Source organism: Phasianus colchicus, chromosome 3, assembly GCF_987193195.1.
Source record: "Phasianus colchicus chromosome 3, bPhaCol1.hap1.1, whole genome shotgun sequence".
NCBI classification, from domain to species: Eukaryota; Metazoa; Chordata; class Aves; order Galliformes; family Phasianidae; genus Phasianus; species Phasianus colchicus.
Genome location: NC_143438.1, coordinates 31701005 through 31715148, shown reverse-complemented (window position 1 = coordinate 31715148; position 14144 = coordinate 31701005).

Below are 14144 nucleotides of genomic sequence, written 5' to 3'. Positions count from 1 at the left end.
TTGACATCTGATTTACAAGCATAACTTGGCACTCAAGTCATCTGAATGCTGAGGAGCAGTCAGTTTTGCAGTCTGAACATAACATTTAGATGGGTGGAAATCACGACAAGGCTTAAAACAGTAGTTTTTTATTATATAAAAAACATTTGTATAAATCCTTTTTCCAGAAGCTAATGTACATACGTTATCAATAATTAACTAACTTGCTCAAAAACCGAAGTCAGAAAGGTTATTGAGAGAACCAGACACAGCATCTAAACTGACAGAAATAAAATCATCCTTACACACTGTTGTATCACTTCAGCTTGCTTCTGCTGCTGCAGGCAGCTAACGCTGGGAAGCTTTTCTCCATCTTTCACTCAAGCCATCCAGAGGAAGACAAACTTTGTGTTTGGTTCATTACAAGATCAAATATGCTGGCAGTGCAGCAGCGTAAGCTTGGAGGCAGACATGAAAACTTCGGTTTGGGTAAACTATTCAATGTCCTCAGACTGCTGAGGTATGAACCAGGTCACCTGGAGTCACGTGAAGCTTGCCAGTACTGTGTCTAACAGTGCTGCTACGGACATAGGGCAAACCCAGCCAAAGAATGATCTGCTTCCCTCCCAGCTGCTGAGGGTGGCTGCAGATCTCCACCCGTGCTTGGTACATTCCCCAGAGCATGCTGGAACCAGCAGGACATGCACCCCTGGGTAAGGGTGCAATGAAGAAATTCTCTTCATATCACTGAGTGTTGATTGAATGGTGTGTTACTGGCCTCTACAAAGGAGGCATTACTTGTCTTTCTGTCTCACTAGCAAAGCATGCAGATGCTGTTTTTAGTAATAAAAGCTAGAAAATTGATTTTGGGCCAATAGGAGATGTTTATAATAGTATAATCCTATACGAATTGAGATATAAATGTATTTATTGTTTCAATATTTATGAGATGCTCTGACATTTAATAAGACTTTTTTTTTCTGTTTCAGCTGGAAATTGTTAAGTCCATAAGTCATGCCCAAGCTGTTGGGAGTCCACTGACAACTTCACAGATTGTGGACATTTTGGAGAGTTTTCACAGAACCTGACCATTTTATCCATTGATAATATATATCATATACGTCCATTTTATATTGACTCTGAAATTTAGTATGAAGTCTGAGCAATAAGTAGCACTTTGAGGTGTCTGGGAAATCTTCAAAGATGACAGACATGCTTACTGCTTTACGCTGTGCCTTTTAAGAAATGATCTCCTGGTTATTTATTGCTGGGTAAGAAGTGCAGCCATATTGCTATATTTTTTATTATACAAATGTGATGCAAACATAGGTTCTGAGGGTTTTAATAATACAATTTACTGCATTTGTGAAAGGAGATTTTTCACAAATAAATAATGTTACAATTCCAAAGCTGTGACTGAACAACAACAAAAAAAAATAGAACTGCCTTTTGGATTGAAGAAATGTCAACTCTAAAACGAAATATTTTGGACTAGTTGACCAACATGAACTGTTATGGTCCTATATATATATATATATACATGCTATTATTTTTGTATTTTTTGCCAGTTATTATCAAGGGCTTATTTTAATATATTTTATTATAGTAGCCATCGTATCTTTAACTTGTTATACATCTTGATACTGTATGACATTGAATGAATTGTGTTTGCTAGTTGATTGCAATTTGATGCAATTGACAGGAATTTTAAATATCTAAATATTAATAAAAAATATGACGTGCATCATGATTTTTTTCCTCTAAAATTATCGGCATTATGGTAGATCTGGAAACAGTTATACATAGCAATCTGAATTAACATAAATCAGGCTAATAATTTGCTCACTTGTGAGCAAATCTTTTGTTCCAGCCTGAAGCAGAGCAGCTGAGCTGGAAACCAGGCAGACAACTGATGGAGTTATGGAGGGAAATCCCTTTTCCTTCAGCTGAAAAGTAGCCATTATACTAAGTTCCCTATTAATATGAGAGTTTGCACCCTCCGTCAGAGGAAATGCCTACTGTGTTCATTAGTTCAGAGTCACAGCTGTTAACAAATACTGCTCAGAGTATTAAGGATTACTTGTGATATCTTGGCTTGAAAGGGGTTTTATTGGGGACATCATACCGAACGTTATCAACATTCAATTCTGTTGAGGCCATTTAAGTAATCTGTCTTTTCTGGGATAAACTGGTAAATATGCATCTCTACACGACAGCAATGAGCACTTTTTTTTCTTTCCAATTAATTACTTTGTATAACTTTGAATAACCCCATCAGACTATTCTTTGCACCCTTCCAAGGACATCATGCAGGCCAGGACCAACGGACTTTTGTCAAAGCTGTGTAACTTCAGTTTTGTCTGCTTTCTGTCACAAACTTGCTGGAAGTTATGCCAAGCTATTTGCCTCCCACCACTGAACGTACCTCCTTTAGAAAACAATCAGCAAATTCTCAAAATGGGTTCAGTAGCTTCTGAAGTTACAGCTGGATTTTAAAAATTGAGCATGCTTCTTATTTTGGTAGTTGGTACTATACAAAATGCTGACCTCTACAAGCTCTTTCTCATGCATCAGAATGACACTAGCTCTTCCTCCTTGCTATTAGTTTATTTATTAAACTTCAGTAGGCTATCTGTTCAGACTCATTGGTAATTCTTATTTGACCAAGAAGATTACTGACAGGTTCATCAATTTTAAAAGGACACCAGAATGGTTTTCTCATTCAGCTGTCAGTCCATGTTCTTCATTTGTCAAAAAAAAGGCTAACCTCAGTCTTCATTTGTCAAGTCTGTCTTTGCCATCATATACATTGGGTTAGAGATCACAAGTCATCTCAACTACTTATAGCAAATACATTGTGGACAGTAAGAATAAAATGTGAAAGACACATACAGTAGCTCATAGCATGTGCTACAGGACACCACTTTCAGGGTCAAGCCAATAAAATGTAAGCAGAATATAGCAGGTTCCTGGTTCACTCAGGTACACAGACTTTCTCTTTTCAGTCTTGCTTTCTTTGTCTCAGATGCTTGTGACAGAAAGGTATGGTTTCACATGTTCTGACACTCTTAAGTATATAAAGCAGGATTTCCTTTAGTTAGCAGAGCAAGTTTGCTTCACATCTGCTTATTTTTTCAATTCCTTGCATCCCAAGATAGTTATTATTCAGAAAACAATATACATAAATATATATTAAGTGTATACACATATGTATACACGTACACTTAAGAGTTTCCATAATTTCTAGGATAAAGCTGGATTTGGAAAGAGTAAGAAATATCCTAGAATTCCCACATCAGGTGTCACAGAGCAGCAAGGACCATTTGTCCCCTCAAAGCCAGAGAAGGAGGACCCATTGGGGAAAAGCCCTCTTGACCTTGTAGTACTCATCCCAGAGAGGAATACAACAGGCCCAGAAATCATAGTCTTGACCATGGTCCTGGAATTATGAGTCCTGAGCATGAGGGAGGTCTGAGATCAAGCTGAAGCCAAACAGCAAGACAGGGACAGAATCCATTCTAATGACTGCTGAGCAGATCTATCATCAAAGGGCAGGTCTGAGATCAAGCTGGAGAGCCAGCCTGTAGATCAGGATCATCTATGATTGGGTGTACCCAGGGCTGAGCTAAAGATCAGCATTCCTACAGCATAGCTAGAAAATAAATTGAGGGTGTTAGGCTGAGTTTTAGAAAGCCTCTGTGCCCACGAGTGAGGGGTGGGTGGAGACTCCAGGTGAGGCTCATTGGGCCAGTAAAATGTAGTCAGAGACAAGAGAAGGGAACACTTATGCAATAGTGGAAGAATTGGGGAAAAAAAAAAGCCATTAGTCTCTGCTGAATTGTGCATTTCTAGAAACAAGCAATAGAGAAAACATAAACCAGGAGTGCCGCAAGAAACCAATCTGGAACGTATAAAGAAAAAAAAAATGGTGCAAACTAGAGAAAAATGAATCAATAAATAACCTAGGAGATGAGAGAAATGGAAAGAGAAAAGAATGAACAGAGCAGAATATAAACATTAAAGGCCTGCTTTTTTTCCTTCTTCTAAGTGCAATGTAGTTATCAGCAGTAATATTTTTAATGGAAATAAGGGATAAAGCTGGAGTATGTATGTTTATTTCACCTACTTCTGGGGCAGCTTGAGCTGCCATCATAATTATGATAAAAAAAGAAAATATGTTTTTGTAAGATGTACTTTGCCTTTTCCTTCGTTTTGTTGTTATTTCTCGTTCTCCTTTTGTTGCAATGGCCTACTGTCTGTAGAACTGTCATGAAAAAAAAAAAAAAATCGTATTTTGCATGCTATTCTACCTTCTGTTTTTCAGTTTCTATGCCCTGAAAGGTGCCAAGAACTTTGTTCAGCCAAACTAGGATCAGGTGCATAGTAGGAGCCATTGACTTTTTGCTTAGATATGGGTTTTGCTCACTGTTTATTAGACAGGGACTGCTGGCTGAAAGCTGATTGAACTTGCTACAGGAACGTGAATATGATTTTAGACCAAGAAAACTTAGATCAGATTTTTACTAATTAACTCTAATAATTTTTCAACCCATATAAAAAGCTGCTTAAAGAGCTGCTTTCTGCATAATGATGTCAGTTCCTGTTTCATGCACACTTTAGCCCTTCTGTCATTAGATCTTCTCATGTTTTTCTGTCAACTCAGATTTTTCTCTCTATCATTTTCCTCCTGCTTCCTAATCACAGACTTGGGCACAGTTCTCATTGACCTTGACAACCTTGGACCAATGAGCAATTTCAGAAGACAAGAATAAAATGCAATATCATTTGTGCTTCCACATTCAGAAGTGTGCTTTAAGACAAATGTAAATTCTCATTGCTCTGTGTTAAAAATATGACAGCATCTTAATAAACCATTCATCTTTTTAGTATTTCAGGATCTAAATTCAATTAAAAAACAGGATATTAGAAAAAATAGAAAAGTTATTAGGACCTTTATACAGAACAAATAATTCTTGTAACTGCTAGCTCTTCCTGCCAATTCATTTCGCACTGGATTTCACATCCTGCTTTCAAAATAACTTAACTACATCATCAACCAAAATTTACTTAGTGGGACAAGAAAAATGAAAATACAAAGCAAAATACATGCATATATTTTACTTAATGGCTACACTTGCTTTATGTCTACTTCATGGGCAATTCTTACTGACTATATTTGAAAAGAGAGAGCTTATCAGAATTAATCAGGGTTAAACTGCTGTATTAAGCCTAATTTAGTCTAATTTACCCTTGTGCTCACAAACATAACCATAATTTATTTTACCCTTCCTTCTATATTCAAATTCATTCACAATCTGACACGTTATGTAGTTAAGTTACCCTACTTAATTTCTGCTTTCAGGAGAAGGATGCATCAAGCACTAGATTTCTGGAATTGACCTAAAAAGTTTAAACCGTGTCTCATTTAAAGGTTGTTAGAAAAACATGCATTTTTATTTATAAACCAACACCAGGAAAGGTGCATTACTATTTCTGGTGTGTGATAACAAGAACTGACAGGACACAATCCTTTAGTAGAAGAGACCATACAATTGCAGAATATAGTATGGAAATAGGAGGCATATATAGAAATTATTTTGATTTTAATAGTAACATGTATTTATTATATGAAATTGTTTAATATTAAGTACATTAAGAATTTACTAAATGGATTGAATTAGTGCACACATTTACCTTATTTTATTGCATTATCAAGGAAGGAACAAATTCTTTTTGCAAATAGCTTGAATCTTCCTCTCACATTTTTGCTTCAATCAAAAACAAAAATCATCTTCCACTCAGCATATTACACTCTATCAATATTTCAAGACTCTTTCTATCCTGAGCCCTATTCTACAACTGTCTTTATCAACTGATTTGACCTTTGGAAGGTTTTGCTGCCACTCAATACAAATTACTTTCACCTGTGACTTGTCAGAACAAACGTGTGTGTGGGTACATGACTCAAAGGCCAGAGTGCCATTTGAGACAGGAACTGTCCTGGATCCTTAACGAGCTTGTCCAAAAGTCTTATTCAGAGGTGTACAGACATCAAACCGTGCCTCAAGGCTTGATCCTCTGTGGCTCTAAGCTAGTGGCCTCTCCCAGTCCTGAACTGCCTGAGGCCTGAGAGGCAGACCCTAGCAGCACTAAGCATTCCCTAATTTGCTTCAAGCAAGTTCAGCTGCATTTAAATGCATGGTGTAGGGGAACTGGTAGGTCATGCCTTGAACTGGTGACTTGAGCACCTGGTGAAAGGGTGTGGCTGGCCCAGGGAGCACAGCCAAATTGTTTGCACCTGTGTTCTCTGTGTGAGCAGAAGGAGTGGAACTTCCTGGGCTCATATAAGGGCTGACCAGTGAAGGGAAATCTTCTCTTGGACCTAAGCTGCTGTGTGAGTGAGAGTTGCTGTATGGCTGGACAGCCCTGTCACTACTTGGGTGAGTTTAGTTTTTCTTTTTGCTTAGACTCTTGGTGGCCTACCTGTAAGCACTTTGTCTCATGTAGCTATGAACCTGTCAAAAGCACTTTCACCTTTTTTGTGAGCAGAATATGTGGTCTGAGTATTTTCTTTCAATTTCTTGTACTTGCTGATTACTGACTGCAGGTATCTCTGCTAGGGAGGTGTTGCTGTCCCTGTTGTGTTGGTCAGTGAGGGATATTTCTCTCTAACTTTGTATTGCCTTGTGAGATTTTAGCACTTATACATAAACAGTAGAAAGCCCAATGCAACTTCAAAATGATCATAGGGAACAATAAGTCATAGTGAATGCTTAATCTCTATGACTTGATTGAAATTTAAAAGTTTAGATTTTGCTTGGTTGCTGCTTAGTAGATGGGAGGGATGTATTTGCTATTGCTCTGCATGAGGTAATAAACAAGAGTTCTTAGCTGTCTCTTTCCTGTGGTGGGGTACAATCAGAAACTCCCCTGAACATAGGGCATTTCAGATTTGGATCTGTCACAGATTGACAGTTTCTTCTCTGGAAGAGTCCTTTGTAGGGTTTTGAGTATTTACATTAAAAACTATTACAGGGAGGAAAAAAGTGCAGTAGTGAAAAATTGATTAGAAAGCTTTTTGAGTCAAGCTTTTCTGAGGAAACTTCTATTCTGTTTCCTGTAGGAATTTTGTAATAGCACCAATGAATAGAGTAATATTTGAGGTGAGATGCTTTTACCACTTCAGAAGAACAAAGCAACCTACAACTACTGCCAAGCAGCAGACAGAAATTCAGGACAGCTTCATAATAAAAATACAGAAGTTGTGCTATTACAGAGATTTTAGTGAGCCTGAGAAGTTTTTGTTACGAATGAGAGAACTGGTTATGGTTTTATGCAGAAACCTGTAATACGATGTGCTGATCTGTTTGAACTCGGATGCTCAGAGTAACATTTCTTTTTTGCTAAAAAACTTGGCTCAGGGTGACTGACGGACAGTGCAGAATGCCAAAAATAAAAGGACTTAACCTCCAAAGTAGTGTAATTAGAGAGTGGCACCTCATTTCTTGCCGGAGAGCAGGGGCTGTAAGGAGTTTAAAGGTAGCTCTGTTTCTTACAACAGTACATTCAGAAGCAACAAGTGTTTTTCATAGCTTTTCAGGTATCCCAGAAGGGGAAACTGACTATGAAACTGTTGTGGAAATCTGAGTATTGTATTCAGTCTGATGATGAACATTTGTATAGAGTTTGCATTCTTGGAGAGATTACAGAAACCAGGGGGAAAAAAAAGAGGATGAATGTTTTGACTGATGTAAGACTGAAGAGCCAGACTTGCAATTTTTAGTACCTGCATCTTTGGATAAGAGAACGGCTCTTGAAGAGAGGAGATACAGAATTAAGCTCTGTTTAAAGAAAATAGAATTTAGTAAGGAGAAGAATTAATGTAATACAAACCTTTATTTTATGGATGGTCTGCAGTCTGGACATGACAGAAAATTCAAAACATTAAAGGAATGAAGGGTTTAGCCAGAAAGGCATCAAAAGCTCAAAGGGAGAGTTCACAAATAAACACCATGAGAGCCACACAAGCTGAAAGCAAATGGGACATTCTTAGATCTGATATAGAAGGTCGATTTAATGAGCTATCAGAAATGGTTACTTCCCAACTAAAAGAAAAGTCATAGGTAGAAGATAAGAAATGAAATTCAAGGCTTAGGGAAGGATAATTACCCCACTGAGTGAATTTGTTTTCTGATAGTGTGGGTAAAGGAACTGTTGAAGATACAGCTTTTAATAGTACAAAGGAAACTTAATGTCTTCCTTGTATGAAAAAGTGCTGATGCCCTCGAGCAATACCTGAGCTAGTTTTGAGCAAGATATCCTGGATGCCCTGTAATGTCTTCATACAGAAGCAAACTCCTTTTTTTTCTTTATTTTTTCTCAATTTTGCCTTTTTTTTAACTGAATTGTTTTGATATGTGCCAGTGTTTGTTGGCATAGACTTGGGAGTTGCTGGATAATGAATTTGTGGTAGGGATGTTCCACTGTGGCGTGTTACATGGAGCTTGTTCAGATGTTGTTTCCAACTCACCTACATTTCTGTCAGATTTGATTGCTACTCATCAGTGCATTCAAAAGTTAGTTAGAGGAGATTCCTGTGGAAGAGGTGACCACAACAGAGTGTGATTGCATGAAGTGACAACACTTAGGAAACTGATGAATGTACATCCCAATAGTCAGCTTTAACTAAAACATTTGCACTCCAGATTTCCTCCCTCTGCTCCTGTCTGGTCACCTCTGGATTACAGGAGTGAGAAAGCCTGAAGTCAAGTTAGAAATGGAGTATATGTATCCAGATTCCATCACTCCTAAGCTGTATAAGTGCTTCTTATACCACTGTCATGCCACTGCTATTAACTGGGTTTTTAAAGTAAGTTGTATTCAGATTATCTTATTTCTGTAACCGTTTTACAAAACGATTCTTTTTGTAACCCACATAAGTATTTTCCCAAAATTACCTCAGTTCCTTCAGTTTATACACCTCAGTCAAGTGTAAAATTAAACCAAACCAGGAAGAAAATAACGCTCAGAGAAAGAAAAACACATCTGGAAAAATAAATCATTGTATTGTCTTAATGCCTTATAGTCAAAGGCTGAGAAGTGGAAAATAAAAATCATTACATTTTGTGAAAGGCCTGCTGCTGATGGAGGTGAAACTAATAAAGCTGGTAAATCTCTATAATAAATATTTCGTAAAACTTCATAGGTATGATTTACTACTTTATCGTTCCTTGAAGAAGGGAAGTAACTGAGACTTTGTATTTGCAAAGACTATGCATTTCCTTAAATAGTGCGTCTCCCCACTGGGTGCAGTATCCTGAGTGTAAAATGGAACTTTGCTCAGTTTTCTTGCTAGGATGTAACTCATATGTGACCAGAACTTCCAAAACTGAAATTATGAGAAACTGTAGGAATGTCCCCAAGTTGGAAAGACAACAGAAATTTCTGAAGAAAGCAGCTGCTTTTGGAACACAAGGAAAGCTCTTTATGGAGAGGACAGCTTTGGGTGGGTCACAAACCTCTGTGCTCCTCGTGATCTCAGTGCAGTCTGAATTCGCAGACTTAGTACAGGGCCTCATTCATTCCTATTTTAATATAACATCCTCGTGTGCTAAAACTTTGTTTGCTTAGTTAACGTTGCTTTATTCACTTGATATGTATGTATACCTGTATGCTCTTTTGCATGTGATTAAAGCAATAATTGACCATTTGTATAAGAAGAAAGGATGCGCACATAATGTGCTATATCTTAGTAATGATGCTAGAAGTTGCTGTTTTAAGCTTCGTTAAGATTTTTATGGAAAAGCTAAGTGCTTCTGGCATTATGCAGTTCTGTAGAACATCTTTGATATGCATGTTAGTGCCAATTTATGAATAGGTTTTAGATTTACTTTTAAAGGAATATTTCATATACTCTTTTGGAGGGGGGAGTCTATTTAAAAGACAAGCAGGGTATTTTGCATGGAAAGAAAGATCATTTGGTGACTTTGCAAGATAGTTTCTCTAAAAGAGACAACTCTCACTAGCAAGTATGAAGATGAATTTGCCAAAAGTGTGGTGATTCGTGGAGATGGCTTGTATTGCATTTTTACCATAGCACTTGTTTTCATGGATTAATTTATTGGTGGTTCTGTGCCGTTTAATAACTGAATTCGAAAACTGCTGCTTGTGTGTAACATCATATGTTTTAAATAGGGCTGAGCTCCACCAGGAAGACATCCTCTAGTTATCTCCCAGCATGACAGGGTTTGTCACAAAATACAGTGGAAAAAGAAAGGAAAAAAACCATAAAGGAATAAAAGCACCTTACTGCTTTTTTTATCATGATGGTGAACAAGACTCTGTTCACTATAGCCTTGAGATACTGAGAGAGAAATATGGTAACTGTAAAAATAATAGGAAGTAGCATTTTTCTCCCAACTTCTGCAGTAAATATACTGGTCTTAGGATTGCTAGGTGGGGCAAGAACACATACAGCACTCATCTGCTCTTAAAGAGAACACTTTGTCCTATGGAATGGAGAAACTTTTCAAGAATATTTTATCCTTGTGAAAGTACAACTCAGGAAGTCCTACTAGTCAAAGTCAGCACATCTTAAAATGATTTGCCATGTAAATTAGGAAGGGTAAGGTTCTTTAGTGAGTGCATCAGTTCACTTTGCCCCAGCATTTTTTGAACCAGTGTAGAGAGGCCCAAGACTCAAGTAAGCAGCAAGTCCTTCTGTGTTTAATCTGGGGGGTACACCACACCTATCCTATTACAAACAGTTCTGTATTCTATCCTGGTACAAACAAGGAAACAGAGAAAGGTGTAGAAGAAATCTTCCAAAAGCTTTTCCCTGTTTAAGATGTTGAAAATCTAGACGTAGGTTCTTGAGAGGAAAACCCACCACATTAATTGGGCTCTTGACTGTTTTTCCCTGATGTTTATTTTAGAAAGTATGTTCTTGTTGCTCATTTATGGATTTTGCTTCAACTGTTAAAACTCACATCCGGAGCTTAAAACTAAATGTCAGTCTATATTTGCATTTGTGACAAGACAGCAGGTTTGGAATAGTAATCCATACAGTTCCTTTTAGCATTCTTTTCATATTTTAAAGCAAACCTTCCCCAAGAATTATGAACAATTGGAGAGCTGCATTCAGCAGCAGGGAGTCACTAATGACCATTTCTGTCCTCACCAGTAAATAGCACAGCACTTAATGAAAATTACTTTTGAGTATTTCTTAAGCCACTTGAATGAAGAAACCAGGCAAAGACACATTTAAATTTCCACTATTTTAATTAACATGCATCTGGCAAACATATAACACTGTAAACACCATATACTCTCCAGTAGTGTAAAATACCATAAGTAGATTGATACTGTTACAGACATAGAGAGAAATTGGCTTGATAGGTGGTCTCCTGGTGTTTGTCACTCCCAACCACTGTAATTACAAGTACATGTGAATACTTGGCAGCGTGGAGTTCATAATTTAAAGTAAATTGTTTAAAATACATGCATCTGAAATAACTGTTCAGACAGCATATTCTAAGTGACACAAAAGCGAATAGATTTCATGCATTCAGCAAAAGTATATTTAAAAAAAAAAAGGAAGAAAATTTTAGTGCAGTGGGAGTAATGAGGCAGTGCTGCAAAGCTTTTGGTGCCCCTTCCTTTTCATTTGCCTTCTCTAAACCTTTTATTTTTTTCTTGAGTTGATGTCTGAAGGCAGATTGTCAGTAGTTCTGGAGAAAACAAACTCTTCCCAGCTTTTTTGATTAAGCACCTGTTAAAAAATGAAACATTTAAAATCGCTCAATGCTTTTTGAAAACATGGGCCTATGACTACTTAAAATAAAAGACCTTCAGATATGACCTTTGATGCAGTGTAAAACTGCACTGATTTTCCAATTCCACATTGCTGAAATGCCCTGGGCTTTAAGAGAATTAAGTATGCCACAAAGTGAAGTTGGAATGGTACCATTTTTGGAAGACTCTGATGCAGGTTTTGGTTCAGGCATGTTGTGAGGCACGGAGCTGAAAACTTAACACTGGCATGGGATTAACAGCAGTGTGATGATCAACTCTATGTAATCAGAAGTTCTGAAAAAAGGAAGAACTGGACCCTCAGTGTTCCCAAAACAAGTGAAAAGGTTAATTATAACATTCCCATTGTATTTGTCTGTCTGTAATAACACTCCTGATGATGCTGCTTCCTTTTACCTTATACTACCTAAAACTCCTGCGTGTCCTGTGTTGGTTTTTGTTTTGTTTTTCTCATTACAGAATCTAGAGGTTAAATTATCTCATTAGAATAACACTTTTGCAGCCTACCTCTTCCTCTAGATGATGTCAGGCCCCTCTGACAGGTGACTTTTTTTACATAGGATTTACAGTTTGTTCATTTTTAACTCTGGAACCAAGCCATTATAGGCCAAGAAAGCCTCTTGGAAATGGAAAGGCCAAGAATCTGTGGCTCAGGGGGCAATTAATGTCTCTTTGAATAGCTGAGGACCACATGGCTCTTGTGTTCCTTGTGTCACAGTACCCTTTCTGGTTTGCTTTTCCAGATTTACATGAGAGTTTGGGTTGCCAAGGAGCCAGGCATTCAGCATTCTGCAGGCCTATTCTTTGAACTTCTAGGTTTGTCTGTCCACCATTTTGTTGGAAGGCTAACAAGGCAGCTCTTATCCAGCAGTTTGGCTGACATGCTATAGGTGAGATGGGAATGCAAGATCTTACGAGTCCTCTGTATGAGAAGCATGAAGAGGAAATAGAAGGTTAAGATCCAGTTGCCAGTAGGGAGCTCAAGACAACATAAGTCAACTCTTTTATGTAAAATACAGATGGCTGGATGAGCTTACTTAAAAAAAAAAAACATTACACCTAATAAGGAAGCCGTTAAGCAGCAGCAGTGACCAAAGTGTTGCTAATGTTTGCACATCAGTGTAATGTTCATCATCAGGTCTTGACTGCATCTTCCCACCACTGGAGAAGCACATTTCTGACACATGCTTAGGCCTCTTCTGCATTAAGCAGATTTCTACCACCTGCCTCTGTACAGAGTCAGCATCATTGTCACAGTTTTACTTTGAGCTGAGCCTGGATAGAGCAGAAATACTATTTAAAAAAAAAAAGCAATGGACTTGCACTGTTTTCAGGATTCCTTTTGTTTCTAGTCTAGTTAAATGTCATTTGCTTCTAACTGTGCTGGCTAGATGTTTTTTATCATGTTTCTTTTATACATTTTCTAGAATGCTTAGCTTCAAACTTGCATTATTTATATTCGTTTCATTCTGGTCATAGAACCACGCTGCTTCAGTTAAAGGCTTACTTTGATTAAGTAAATGCTTATTTCATAAATATTAAACAGAGGGCTGAAGAGTATTCTCATCAAAATCTTATTATGAGTACTATGTTGAGAATTTACCATATGCTTATACAGATTTTAAAATAATGAATGACAGTCAGAACACTTTGAGTGGTTATGGATATATTCCCCCTGTTCCATTTTTAAAAATACATACGCATACTTATATATAGCAAATATAATTTTGTGCCTGCTTTTTTCCCTTAGTAGGTTGCTTTGTAAGTGGTGTGGGTACTTTTTCCACTTTTTTGGATTGTGTATTCTGAGTACAATGTGAATTAGTTCCAATCATCTCTCAGATGCTTCTGTTTGTTTTTCTCTGATTTGATTGAAAATTATTTACAGCACTTCTAAATTAGCCCTATTAAAGCATAAAGTCTAGAACATACTGGATATGAAGTTTTGTATTTCTTTCTGTTTCCACATAAGAAATGTAAATCATCTCCATCTCTGCCAATGAATTATGCACTCGTAGGCTGATATTCAAGCACTTTCTGTGGTATACACTGCCTCTAGGTCAAATACTCTTACAGGTCAGGAAATATTTACCTGTAGTTTTACAGGTTCTGAGGGTAGAAGTGTAGCTTTTGCTGAAATGTTTGTCAGTCAGAGTGAAAAGCCCCCATGATAATTCTTTTTTTCCCCTGTACATTATTTAAAAAAAACACTTTTTGAGCTTACTCTATGCTGTGCTTTGATGGAAGGAAAAACATGTCCACTATATCCCTATTGTGATTTTTTTGGAGGGATAGTGCTTGATATTTTAAAAACTTTGTTACCAGGCTAATGATGGCTTGGGAGTGGTGAAAGC